This window comes from Cnephaeus nilssonii (genome assembly GCF_951640355.1).
Source record: "Cnephaeus nilssonii genome assembly, chromosome: 3".
In the NCBI taxonomy this organism is placed as follows: Eukaryota; Metazoa; Chordata; class Mammalia; order Chiroptera; family Vespertilionidae; genus Cnephaeus; species Cnephaeus nilssonii.
Genome location: NC_137074.1, coordinates 64,196,918 through 64,211,840, shown reverse-complemented (window position 1 = coordinate 64,211,840; position 14,923 = coordinate 64,196,918). Strand labels below are relative to the sequence as shown.

General features: G+C 40.1%; 1 protein-coding gene across 27 annotated transcripts in view; it reads right to left on the bottom strand.

Moving 5' to 3' along the window:
• ZBTB20 (zinc finger and BTB domain containing 20) overlaps window positions 1–14,923 on the bottom strand; it is an 899,572-nt gene that overhangs the window by 103,678 nt on the left and 780,971 nt on the right. Inside the window, exon 1 of one of the 27 annotated variants that reach the window (XM_079767029.1) lies at window positions 8,221–11,647. The exons of the other annotated variants lie outside the window; for them this stretch is intronic. The gene's annotated coding sequence lies outside the window, so the exon portion shown is untranslated. Of the gene's footprint in view, window positions 1–8,220; window positions 11,648–14,923 lie in introns of those variants that run through there. 27 annotated transcript variants of the gene reach the window in all.

Here is a 14,923-nt window from a genome sequence, read left to right as displayed (position 1 = left end):
TTCTGCCAAGCAACCTGATCCATTAACAGTTTAAGAAGTCCAGTGAAAACTGTTAAAGCTATAGAAAGCCTTGTTCTTCATTTCCCTCAGTATCTACATTGTGTGTGCAGGAGCTTCTTGCTATGAAATCATGTGGACATCTAACCCTTTATATTAAGATGTCTCCAGCTATCATTAAGAGGAAACAAAAATAAGCAGATTACGAGACGGTGAAGACATATGGCTAGCAATGTATGTAGCTATGGATTACTACAGAGTACCTCAGACCACAATGCAATTTTCTCTATCAGACTCATCTAAAGAGTCATCCTCAGTTTTCTCAATCTAAATGCACATATTTCAATGAAATTAACATCTCAGAAGTGCAGGATTATCACAGACTTCAGCAACCTCCTTGCTTTATTAGTGATAATGTTGAATGGATTATAAAATGGAAGATGAAATGTCTGGGTGGTGAGAGAAAGCATGGCGAGGAGAAGAGAAATTAGAGAAAAATTCAGTTTACTTTCCCGGACTCTGGGTGATTTCCTCCTTATTTTGAAGAGTTTAAATTTAGTTACAGGATGCAAGTTTTAATACTAGTGGACTTGTGATGCAAGAGTGTTGCTAACATAAAGGCTTTGATAATATATTTTAGGTGCCCTCAGCCTCTCATAATAAAAATAAAAAACCTTTCGAAATTATTTGTGCCCTTGATTATGGTGGTGAATACTTGTACCTTAATATCTGCCCTTGTGACATGGGACTAGTCATTTTTTTACATAATCAGAATTACATGTTTACAAGTAAGTACAATACTGTTGAAGTATATTATTAAAAATTCAGGTAAAAGTAGAGTGGTCTACAATCTTTTTTTCTAGGGTTCTCTTCTCTTTCCTTCTTTATATTTCTGCTTCCTTTTCTTTTTTTCCTCCCTCTCTTTTTCCAGGATTTTAGCCACAGATATAACTGGGTTTTTGTAACACTGACGGGCAACTCATTGCTTTCACAAATACTCCCTTGGAGATGGACTAGCCAAATAGTGACTAACCATTGGCCAATAAAAAATCATTTGGAAGGTATTGAAATAATTCTCTGAGCAGCAATTAGTTTACTCTTTAAGAACACTTCTTACCTAAAGACATATTTTCCCTCAATGCTAATTTGACAATCTCACTGCAAATGAGGCCTGAACCTGGCAAAGCTATGTCATGATGTCACTGCTGAACTGAACTAAAGGGACTGATAAGCTCAAAGAAGAGGAAAATGTCAATGGTTATTGTCTAAACCCACAGAAAATCTTCTCAATGACGTTATATGTATTAATAGATTCACAACATCATGTGTTGACTGGGCTTTCCTTTCCTTCCATGCAGCCATCTTAACTATAATACTTAACTTTTATAGCATCTTCCTATTGAAAAAACTTCAATGAAGACTGGCCAACTCAGCCCCTTGGATTTCATCCTGATAAAGCTAAGGTGCTGAGGATGATCTCTACTCAGCTGGCACCCTTTGACGTGGGCGAGGAGGGGCATATAATGAACAGAACATCGGAGTGATGACCACAGCTCTGCACTCTGGTTCTGGCCCTTGATACCAATTAGATGTGTGGAGTTGGACAAAATGACCTAACTGTCTATTCGTAAATGCCTTCATCTGTAAAGTGAAGGACTCCTTTCAAATCTAAAGTTTCAGTTTTGTGAGTCTTGTCTGGCTGGTTTTCTTGGTTAGAGCATGGGTTCACTGAGGTTAACATCATAAACTTAGTTCTCATACAAATATGATGGCCCTGTATAGTGGCTCACACATACTACTTGCTCAGTAAATATTTGCTCAATGAATAAATATTTTTGGTATAGAGAAAAACTATTTCATAGTCAAAGATTCTAATTTAGGTTAAAGTAGAGAGCTGCCAAGAGAGACTATAGGCTTAGTACCAATGTATCTGAGCCCCTGGGCAAAATAATTAAAAACTAATGTTGAGCCAATGGTATTGCTATAGCTAGTTGTGGTATAAGAACAAGGTTACCATTTGTTACCCCTCAAATCAGCTGAGAGTATTCTTCCAAAAAGATATTAATCCCAAGAATTTAAGATTACATAAATAGCTCATCAAATCCTCACAGCATTCAATTGAGGTATGAAAATGATAGATATTTTCCTCTCCATTTTCACTTGGGAAAGAGAAGCCTGCTTCCATTGCAGACCGCACCAGTTCCTACAGTGGTAGGAAACAAGTCAACAAGTATTAAAACTTGAGCCAATACGTCTTTGGAAAACATCTGAGCCTTGACTTTGACCATGTGTAGGACACCCAGTGACTTAGGAGGTATTCACAGGCCAGGATTTTGCCTCAGCTAATGAGATTCATGTCATAAAAGAGCACCTAAAAATAAAAATTAAGTGAGACGAGAATATCAACCACTGATCCATGGTCAGATATACCATACATATTTTGAATTCTTTAGCAATACTTTAAAAACAAAAAAGAGGGACTTGAACCTGGAAGACGGAGGATCAAAGATTAGAACAAGTAACCTTGGATCATAAATGTTCTCTGACATCTTCAATTTGCTTCTCACATCTAGGGTTTTGTTTTGTTTTGTTTTTGGTTCCATGAGTGTATTGTGTTTCCCCTTCCTCTCCTTCTTCAGTCTGGCCAAGTATGGACGCGGAGGGTGAACCCAATCACAGAGTGCCCACAGAGCTGCTCTGTGGCCTACAGAACAGGTCTACTGAGCCTCGGGTCCCCTGGCCAGCAGTGACCAGTAAACACTGGCTTTATTTTAGCAGCTCCGTTGTAGTTCCCCGGCAGCTGTCTTTACTATACACAAGCAGTCCCTCTTTTCAGGGGATTATAACTCAACCATCAAAATACCAAAATATGCTCTGGTTTGAAACTTGGTGTACAGAGTCCCAAGCTCCAGAATGACTGTGGTTTACTTCCAAGTTTAAGAAAATATTGAGTCTTGTAGGTTATTTATTTACTGTTTTCAAATATGTTTGCAGAGTCTTTTAAACTTTCCATAGGAAAATGTACTAAAAAAGACACACCATTTTAGTACCTTTAGTAATTCTTTCTGAACTTCAGCATACCACTGAAAGTACCAAATGGTGGAGAAAAAGTTTATTTGTTTTATTTTCTTACCAAATGCAGATGTTTTGACCACTTGGGTCCTCATCAGTGTTCAAACATTGGTGTGTTGTAACATAATAAAATAAAGGCGTTAACTTCTTTGTTTTGTTTCTTTCAGTGATGTGCGGAATGAATTAATGAGTTCTTGTGTTTGGCTCGTGTATAACTCAAAATCTCGTTTCAACTTAAATAAATTAAGTAATTAGTTCACAACATAACCTAATCACCTTCGGTACTTTGGAACAAACAAAAACACAAAAATGGCTGTTGCACATTTGCCCTTAATTACTTCCATATAAAATACCCATGTGGATTTTATTACAGGTGACATAAATTTCTAATCTAAGCTTTGTTTGAGATAGAACACCTGGGCTAGGGTATTGTGTAGATTCTGTATTCTTCCCTAATATTTTCCTCAAGAAAGAGTCTGTGAAACCACATTTTTGCTCTTGTAATTGTCTAAGAAAAGCACTTCATTTCAAAATTTTGGGAGAATACGTTACTTCCTACAGAGGCTCAAAGGATGATAATGAAAAAAAAAAATAGTATCACTTTTAGAGTTTCTGCAATGTTCCCATTTTGCTCTTGGAGTCCGAACTATTCTTGTTTGCACACACATCCATCTGGAGCTTGCTCTTGGTGATTAGGACAGCCTTATAGAAGTCCTTCCAGATGAATATAGCCAACAGAGCAAAAAATCTTGCTATGTCTCTAATGTAAAGGGGGGGGGGGGAGACATTTAAACAACTGTGTAATTATGAGTTTTAGTCTTAAAGGAACTTTCTTGGCTTGACTTTCTTCCACCCTCCCCCTCAGATACTTAATAATCAAAGTACATGCCAAGAACTTAATGATGCAAACCAGACTATTGCACATGAACTTGGACTTCTTTCCCACTGTGTAGTGTGATCAGACTAGACCCAGAAAGTCAATGATAGAAAATGGACAATAGAACACAATGTATAGCAAGGTGCCACTTCCCTGGAGACACTCACAGACCCATTCCTATCCTTCGTAAATGGGTAGAAAGAACCCCAGAACAGGTTCTGATGCTTCCTGGTGAAGCCGACAGCCAGCTGCAAAAGGAAGGATCAAACCTTCATTAGTAAGAATCCAGGTCATTTGCTTGGCACGAGCCCACTGCCGTGTCAGCTGCACACCTCACTGTTCTCCACGTGATAGCTGATGTTGCCATGCATTTGTAATACTTTGCCACAGAAACCTAAGCACAAATACAAATTTCCCAGCACTGTGACAGCTTTATGGATCTCACTTACTTTAAAACGCAGACCAACTTGTCTTTGGATGTTTGACCTGGGAGAGCTTCCCTGCAGCTTTCTGACTCAGGCAAACCCATCTAGTGCAGTGCTGTAAACCTTGAGTGATGCCTTACACATAGTAGGAGCTCAGTAAACATTTGCTTTCCAGAATGGAATTAACCTTATTGTAAGGGAAAAGGGAGTACACAATAGAGTTCTAAATGAACTTGAAGGAGGAATAGTAGATCTTGAGTACATGTAAAAAAATTCAAGCAGTAAAAACAGTTGGGTTTTGATACAGCTTCCCAAGGGAAGTAGTAGAAGTTTCATTACTCAGGGCATTTTAAACTAGAATAGACAAAACACTAGTGGGGTATGTTGAAATAAAATATGCGTAGTCCGTCTGTGAATTAGTGTTTACTTTCAATATAATTATAAGTGAAGCAACACTGTAATGGGAATTTTTCATACACAGGAAAGCTATGGCTACTATGTTTCCACATAGACCATATGTTGCACATATTGGCTGGTGTGGATGTGTATCCTTACTGCCCTCTAGTGGATGAAATGTAGGACCTACCTGATCAGACAGATCTAACAAGCTAATACAGCTCGGGGGGTATATCAATCCTTAATCATTTAGGGTAGAAAGAAAATAGCTGTGTTGATGCATTTTCCATCAAATTATAAAATTGAAGGGCATTAAAAACAACAGAGTCAAACTCTGTAATTAAGACTGCCATTTAATGTTTGTTCGCACACGGTATTCATTTCTGTGTATCCCTGCCAAAGATCCATTGTGTAATGTTGTCCTCACATGACATTAAAAACACCAGTTCCCTGGAAAATGTAAAAAAGAAACCGTGCTGCCTTAAAATACATGGAGTTTGCTTTTGGAAATAGAAAATTAATACAGACACAGTCAGATAATTTGGAACACAAATAATGGCTAGAAGAAACTTGAAAATCAGGACTGCTCCTTAAATGTGAGCAAGCAAATTAGCAATCCAGGGTGTGCTGGCTGATCCTCAAAGGAGGGCAGGCAGAATGGGCTTCAGAACAGGGAAGCCGATTTGAAAGGGACTGACTAAACACACTCTTAGATAGTGGGCAGGAACATAATTTTAAACCCACATTTGGTGCCATGGGTACATATTTCAGTCTGTCGTATTTGGGCAGCCTTTTAGGTATAGAATTCAGATGCTCTGCTCCACTAAGAAAGATATGGCCTTGTATAGTTGTTTAGTAATTTGTCATTAAGACAAAGGACAAATTGGAAGGCAAAATATTATTTTAGCCTCAAATTTAGCATGAAAAATAATTCTCCTAAAATACAGAGAGGAAACAACTGCTCAATCTGAATTTCAAAAGCAACTGATATATCAGGCAGCGTAAAGGAGACCTGAATGAAGAGAAACATACCCTATGCTTGCTGAGTGCCGCAGGCCAAGGGCACTGGTACAAATGTGTGGAAAGAAATGAACAAATTCCTTAATATCATAAATTATCAGAAGCTTGTGATGTGGGGCTAGATGCACATTCGAGGGGAGAGATTTGGATGGGCATGGAGCCATATTGCTCCCTTTGTGTGAGTGACACAGTACATCATTTGGTAAAGGAGTGATGGTGTAACAGAGGTAGATTCTAGAGGACTCTTGTCAACTTAAATAAACAAACAAGCAAACACAAAAAACAGACCCACCTAGACAAAGGTGAAAAACAACACGCAATCTCTCATTACCTGAGAGCCTAGAAGAAAATTTGGCCCTATAAACACCCTGGAAGCTTGGTTTTCATCTCAACCAGATTTACTGAACAGCAATTAGCATCTCTATAGACAGATGACTGGAAGCCCCAGGAGACCTGGGGGTAAGCAGTACAGGCCACAGGGAAGAAATAGAGCCAATTTCCTACTTAGCACCACGGACAGAGCTGTCAGCAGAAAGAAACATTCTGGAGGTTATCCTTGGAGTTACGAGAAACCCAAAGAAATCTGTCTGCGTTGTAAAGATGCTTCTTATCTCCAGCATGACTGGTTCTGGAATGTGTTGGAATTGTGTCGGCTGTTTCCCACAGCCATTGGAGCTGAACAGGACTAGCTGGGAATAAGAAGGCGTCTTGCCCACCTGTGCACATGGAGGAAGGAGAGGTTGATAAGGGAGAATAATGTCTTGTTGGCCTTTCTCTGTAACTTTCTAGTTTGGAAAAATCATATTACTCAGAGGAATAATACCCAGCTGGTCCCAGGATAAGATGAGTCCACACGTATTTGTATTAGGGTCTCTGGGGCATGGAGACTGCTATGGGGCAGAACTAAGGGAGGAAAAGAGATAACTTTAAAGGAAGTTAAGAACCTCTGTCCCATCCCCCATCATAGCGGACCACAAACGAGAGTCTCCTCCGCTGGGTCTGGCCTTTATGGGGAAAGGCAGTGTTCAAGGCTGTACCTGCATAACAGAATCTGGAAAATGAGTGCTATCCTCACATTTGAGTGATGAGTGGGTCTCCTTTTCTGCCTTGCGGAAGCTTGATGCAGAGACCTGGTTTTAGGAAAGAAGGCATCCTGGCACAAATTATCTGGCACTAAATCTTACTATCACGTGCCGAAAACCTGGAGTCCGAGTTTTTCCGATTTGATTGTTAAAAAGAAACTTATCCTTTCCAAAAGAATCTGGTTGTAGGGCCCTTTGGGGTGGCAGTTGTAATCATTTTTTTAGGGTGTTCTTTATATTTTTTGTTTCTTAGACATTTGTGCCCACAAGGGAGTGTAGGGAGGCTCTAACGGGAGTTGGAATCTAAAACTTTTGTCAGCTCACTACACATGTTCAGCAAATGATGAAGCCCTCGCTTTACAGCCCAGCAAGACAAGATAGGCTCTGTTAGCCCCGCAGCCTTTCAGAGGCATTAAGGGTAAGAGAGAAGGTAAGTAATTCACTGTGCGTCCCCATTTCTATAATGGGGAAGGACGGCTTGATACATTTACAATACTCCTCTGGGGATATTTCATCAGTTATACCTAAACTCTAATGGACAATAATTGATTTGAACTTTCCACTTAGCAAAGAGCTGTAAACAGCTTCACTGCAGACGGCAGCAACGAGCCGGCGTTTAGTAAAGTGGAGAGAGATTCAGGAAACTTTTGTACTGGGTCAGGCCGTAGCCTAACAGCTTTTGTATCCAGGGAAGAAACAGTTTGTCCTCCTGATTTTAATAGCTGAGCTAATCGAGTTTCAAGCCTGCAGTAGGTATAGGTTCTCTTTGGAAGGCATTCCGTTTTAACCCCTCGCGATTATGCTGGGTTTATCATCCAGCCATAAAAAGGCACTCTGGGTTTAGACATACATCAGGACACACTCAAAACCTAACTTTCAGAATGCTAATTTCCTGATGAAGGGAAGAAAAGGACATTAGAGTCGTTTAAGACCATAGCTGTCATTTTAAAAATAAAATTCTCTGTGGTTGGAAAAAGTGTTTTTCTCAGGAAAAAGATTCCCATTCCTTCAATGTCCCTCATCGAGTTGACATCTCTTGGTCTCCCCCCCGCCACCACCACCACCTCACTTAGTTTGTGGCCACATCCTCGTGCAGTCTCTCACAGAATGACCCAAAGACCAATGCTCGGCCAGGCATGGGCTGGGCATGAGGGAACCTCTAGTCCACAGCTCCTTCTGTAGCCCTCTCTAGTCCTGTTGAACACAGGAGAAGAAATTTGGAGGACTTCTTAATCTATTGGAATCAGTTGTTCTCTTTCCCCTAGACATGACAGCAGGGTCAAAAATAAAGAAAAAATGGAAGACTGATTAAATTTTGCTTACACCACTGCTCACACTGTGGCTTCCCTACCTTGTCCCGGGGGTTTCTCACAATGGGATTCAGGGTGGACCGAGGTCCCTTGGGCTTGTTGCTGCCTCTTCCCTGGTGCCAGAGATCTGCAAACCTGGCGACAGTGAATCAGGACCTTATGTAAGCACCAGGGCGAGCTCTGCAAAAGCCATTTGCGTCTGACGTGTGAGGAACACACAGCAAGAAGGTACATTTTGTGACTCTATTGCTACCTGTCATTACTCAACTTGTGCAAGTTTGACACAGAATATGAATTTTCTGGTAATTTAGCTGATGAGACTGTAAGAGCAAAGACATTTCCCTGTCAGAAAAAAGATTTACCCTTCACCCTCAATTGTGGCTCCCTTTCTAGAAATCTACAGGAAAAACAGGACACCATCAGACATTTTGTAAGATGTTGCCCAGATTCTGAAACGGATTAAAATCAAACTAACCATCACTCGCTCCACTTGGCCTTGAAAACAACACTGCGGATCCCAGACAGTGAGCCTGGTTCTGGTTGGGATTCTACCACTGCTCAGACAGGTAACACTGAGTGAGGTCCTTAACCTCAGGGAACCTCAGCTCTCCCACTGATTACCTATACATTCCTATTCATTCATATGCATATTCATTCACATTCATTTACTGAGGAGATGAATGGAATCATATGATAAGCTGCTGTACAAAAGATGTTATATGTATTTAAAGTGAGTCGCCTTTAGAGTGGCATGACAGTGAGTGACAATACTTGGAGTTCACTGCCTTCCATCCCTCTTGGATGGAATGCAACATGAAATGGCATTTCCTACTAATTGGCTGTAACGGTGAGCCCTACCATGTTCTTCTCTAGGCAAACCCTTTTCTTCCGTGGTCAAAGGCAACACTTTAAAATCTGATCTCTGAATCAGGTTCAGCATCCTCAAACTTGGTTGTACCAATGTTTAAAGTTTACCGAGCTTTCAGTTGCGTCACCTGACCCTCTTCCAGCATCAAGCATCCAGGGCACACTCTTCAGCCACAACAATTCAGAAAATGGTATCCAGTGACTTCAAATTATTCTCTCAGTGATCAACCCTTTAAGCATTATTAGTCTGTGAGGTGCTTATAATCCAGACTATCACGTGTCAGGTTTAGCTTTCATGAATTTGACTAAGCATAAAATGTGCTTTAAAAATAAAACGATGACAAAAGTTAACGAAGAAATGGAAAACTTAAATTCATCCCATGTGTTATATCAACCTTGGGATTCAAAGTTCCATAATTAATGGAAATGGGAAAAGCTTAGAGAGGGTTCAGGGCAAAGGTCAAAGAGCTTTCCTCCTTCCTGGCCTAAAATATTTTAAGAGGTGATTTAATAATGGTTATCAGTAAGATGATGTGTTAATAGATGTTCTTTATCTATAATTCACATTAAACATTTAAAAAGGGGGGTTAAGAAGATCAGAGATTTAGTTTAGTTATACAATTCTGACATATTTCAGGAGATGTTAAATCCTCACTTGAAATACTGTGATATCCTATTATAAGTTCTAAAACGTACATTTGGTCTCCTTTTGTCTGTGACAATTTAGGTAAAGTGTTGCTAGAAGGCAGAGCAGAGAACCAAATGTGTTCGAGACCTTGGCTTTTTATGAAAGTTAACACTGTGCTTCACAGTTTGTCTGAAAATACTTCCACACTAAGCATCCTGTGATAGAAGGACTTATACACCCTCCATGCTAGGGTGACCACTGTCATAGGGAACCAATTTTGTATGAACCGCTTGATCCCATTGTTGATCAGTCCTTATAAATGCTTGGCAGAGGTCAAGGAAGCAAATCTAACACCTATAAAACAAATAAGAAATTTCCTTGTTTGCTTTTAAAATTGACACTTGCTAGCTTTTTTTCTTTATAGTCTTCAGCTGTATGTGACCATATTGTAATTGTCACATAATAACTTTAATTCAGGGACACATCTTTTAAAACAATGTATTATTCAGCAACCTTAGGGAAGCATGCAATTTAGGAGTGGAAAAGATGCACACAGGGACAAGTCATCAAAGATACAAAGCACCGTGAATCCCTATGCCATGCACTTCACACCCCAACTCATCTCACGGGGGAACGAGAGAAGGGGCAGAACCATTTCTATTATGATAATTCACAAAGGGAGGCCATATAGCTATGCATGCAAAGTCTCTCCCCACCTCTCCATTTACATGCCAGGATTTCAACTCTGCGACACTGAGTCCCTTCATTTAGCCAATTAGTCTTTCCAGCTTCATGTAACGCACGCCAAGAAGAAGGAGAAATAGAAGTGCTGACGTTCACTGCTTTGAAAGTTGCTATTCTAATGCCAAAGCTGCCTCTTGAGCAATTTCCAGAATGTATTAATATGGGCACAAAGCTCTATTCCTACAGACATGGATCACATTATGCAGGGGAGCCCCCTTCGACATGTCACAGTCACACAGAATGTCTTCCAACCTGCACAAGGCCTTCACGGTGGTGGTTAGCATGGGCTCAAGTTTATGGGCCTTACTCAGGCAAAACCTAGGAGGTCTTCCTGAAGAAAAGAGGCCAATTTAAAAATATTTAGCAAGCAAAGCACGGCATGTTTTCGGGACGACAGCACTGGCCAAGTCTTTGCATGGCTGGCCTGAAGAAAGCCAGTCAAAGTCCAAAGCAAACCAGTCTTTCAGTTCAGGTTAGAAAAAAGGATTCTTCAGTTTCAGTCTTTTTTTTTTTTTTTTTAAATCAACTAAATCTAGGTTCAATTTAATTATTTTAATTTGACATGCAACCCCTAGAATTTTCCATCAATATTAAGGACCATGTTGAAAGGAGTTGATACTTTAACAAAATATAAATATGCTTCTACATTTGCAAAATTGCAACTGTGTGTCTCTTAGTGCCCTCATACACACGTGATTCTGATACTTAGCAGGCAATAAGAAGTTGCTCTGAAATACCCAAAACGAGTCATTCCCCTCCTTCTGTTGACTGTCCCGGCCACAGCTCAAACAGTGATAGAGATTTTAATACCACTCTCTCCTTTTCTCTCATTAATGGATTTATATAGGTTAGTTTGTCTCAGTCTGGCCTATTAGAAATTCAGCCTTTCTTTGCTTAACTCATGACATTTGCAAGAGGTAACTAGACAAGTCCCTCACTGAGGCAGCATAGCACAATGGAAGGAGCACTTGGCCCTGACCAAAGACCCCCAGATCCAAGTCCCGGGTCTCCAACAAGTCATTTCTGCTTCCCTGGACCACTTCTCTCTTCTTGGCCTCCTTTCCCCCGTACACAGAATTTGGGTATTGGCTGAGATGATCCTGCAACGTTTCTTCATTTGTTGTTACAGTTTCTGTAAAAAGCTTCTCAAAATGGTTCTTTCTTTGTCTTTGGTTTCTGTAGTTTAAAGTCTTGGCTCAATCCTATCCCTTCCATTATCCCTTCAACATTCCTTTCCTATCTGTCCCTCAAAAGGCACGTCTTAAGGCCCATTGTTTTTTCTCGGTATATTCATGCATTTGAGGGGTGTCTGTACTCACCCTTTTCTATAAACGACCTCTCTTAGTTATGGTTAATTAAGTTAACTTAGTTACTACTTCCTCTTCAGAATATCTCTGATTAGATGTTCTGTTAGCACCTCAAATTCCACACAGAGCATTCTCTCTTTGATCTTAACTCAAATAAACATTTCTTACTATTATCTTGGCCAGCTCCTGATCACATTGCACCTAAGATATGAAAATTACCTCTTCACTCCAAACATATTCTCAGTGGTTTGACTGTCACAGTTCTCTTTTCAGTCTTCCACTCGATTTCTGTTCTACTTCAGATCAATTGTGAATTCCAAACTCTCAGCACTGAGAGCCCCCTGTAGGTTTGCTCATATAATCTGTTAGAAAATAATGCCACTTAAGGCCCACCTATACCCATCCACTAAGCAAATCTCCTCTGCTGCCTTCTGGCTTCATCTCTGAACCATTCCCACATAAACCCTCATGCACTAAAGAACATCTTTCCTTTTTTCAAATTATAACTTAGACCTTGCTCTGCTAGAGAGATTTCCAAGATCATTATCAGCCAATTGCCAATCCCTTAAAACAAGGTAAAAAGCACTCCGTCTGTCTAGCCATACTTTAAATAAATTTATTTTATTTTTAAATATATATTATAGCAACATATAAATTTTACTAGTAGTGGGAAATATATAGTGGGTACTCAACCAATAGAGTCTGATTAATTTACTGCCTTGCAACCTTAGGTCTTGATTTCAAATAGCTATATTAAAGAAAAAACAACTGCATTGTTTTGTTACTTTAAGAAATATAAAGCTGTTTAAGTCTCCCAATTTTTCAGCACTGTCAACTGCTATGCATGTGGTAGGTATCAGTAAACACTTGTTGAATTGGATTGAGGAGAAATCATCTTAAACAGTTTACTCATGGAGGAGGGAGCAATCAGAAGAAGACTATTAACATAAATATTCCATAATAGCATCAAAGTGTAATAAAAAATAATACCCAAATGAGAGTTTCTCAAATTTCTCTCATCCTCTTGATTATTTAATATTATATTGATAAAATATAGTTTTAAAAATAGCTTTGATTTTAAAACACTAAATTTACACACTAAGAATTAGACACTGGCAGAATCTCAGTCTGATTTATTTCTCTGTAATATATCTGTCTTGAGAACATCAGCAGGAATACACCAAAGAAATATGTCCCTCACGGGATCAACTATATAAAAAGACAGAACACATCATCAGCACAAAAATCATTATCCATCTAATTTCTCCCATTCTCGATAGCTCCGGTGAGCCCCTCCATCATTACTGACTAGGGTTGAGATAGACCTTAATGGATTAATTAAACCAAAGCAGGACTGCACTGCAGACCAAGAGGAGATCCTGACACAGACAAGGCAACCACTCTATTCTTCCATTCAAATGTGCACGACTTGGCAATCCCTGCATATTGTACATTTACTGCAAAATAGTCTCCAAAAATAAAATTTGGTGTCTGTTGTCTGGGTCTTCCCCTTAGCACTCATCAAAATCTAATACTACTTGGGTGCTTATCAAAATGTATCATGTAAGGCATTAAATGTTAAGATTGTCTTTTTCTTCAGAAATGTGGGAGCATCTGGAAGAGAGATGAAGCAATATAGGCAGAGTGGTGATTTTGGTAATCAAGAAGCTCCAACTAGGGGAGAGGTGATTGTGCGAATGCCATGTGACTCTGAGAGAGGGCCAGGACGCAGAATATTCACAAAGAGCTGAGAGGAAGAAGCGCCCACAGCCATAAAGTCACCAGGGACACGCCCAAAAGCAGCTGTCCTGGTGGAAGTCTCGAGAACTGTTCATCCAAACAGCATTTTAAAGTTCAAATATACAAGGAGATTATAATCCATAGGTCACACTTAGGGCCTTTTCATTCTTATTAATGAAAGAGAAAAAAAAGGAGAGGAATAAAAAACATACAATCCAGAAGTACTATACCATACGGGCAGCTTACCCTCTCTTTCATGAATCCAAATCAGCATATTAATGATATGAAAACCTACCTTCCTGATGGGGACAATCAGGCTCTATTACACACAACATTAAATATGCAGGTATTAAAAGAAAACAAGCAAACAAGCAAACACAAGAAACACCTCTCTCTGGAAATGGTGAGGCTGACTAAGGCAGACTGTCATTAACACCAAACACACCCCACAATCCTAGAAAAGCAGACACAAAGCTAGACTGGAACCAGCAGGCCTCAGCCCACGGTACAGGAAGTACCCTTAAGGATTCCTGAAGGGGAATCTGGGCAGTTTGTTTCCTTCTGGAATGACAGAGCAGGGCAGGCTCCTCTGGGGGTCAGGGTGGCAGCAGCATGTTGAGTCCTCGTGTCCAAGTAGTAAGTAACAAAGGAAAAGACACCTATTTCAATGGCTACCCTGAGTTTTAAAAGCAAGTACAAATTTCTAGCCCCCCAGTAGATTTCATTGTGAATCTTGCTCTAGGAAAAAACTTGCACTTAATTCACACAATAGCATATCTCTCAAAAACACATGCTGTTTCTCACTAGGGAGAAAGAATAGAATTGTGGAGTTGGAAGGGTTTTCTACCTTAGTGATTATTTAATCTAGTCATTTTGTAAATGCGGAAACTGAGGACTTGCCAATGGTCACAGAGTTAATTACGCAGCTGACAATTTTATCAGTAATGACTCCACAGATGGATTCCAGACTATCAGTGATCCAATGGAATTGGGTCCCTAAGGCCTTTTATTTGAACAACTAGAGACCCAGTGCACGAAATTCGTGCCCGTGGGATGGGGAGTCCCTCAGCCAGGCCTGCATCCTCTCACAATCTGGGACCCCTCCGGGGATGTCGGGCCTAAACTGGCAGTCGGACATCCCTCTCGAAATCTGGGATGCTACATGCACCAGTGACCATACTTTTCATACAGGTGAAAGGCATCTTGCTGTTGTATGGGCAGCTACATTTTTTGCCCTGATTATAAAAAGTAGTACATAACATGATCCTTCTGAGGCAGATTTTCCCCATCTTATGGATGGAAAAACTGACGCAGAGAGAAGTTAAGTAATTGGCTTTGTCATACAGTGATAAGTGTCAGAATCAGGGCTGACCACTAAATGTGCAAGCCAGAGTCCATGCATGTCATCACTGCATCATCCTGTTTTTTCAGTGTTAGAGTAGCCTTGCTAGATTTTAA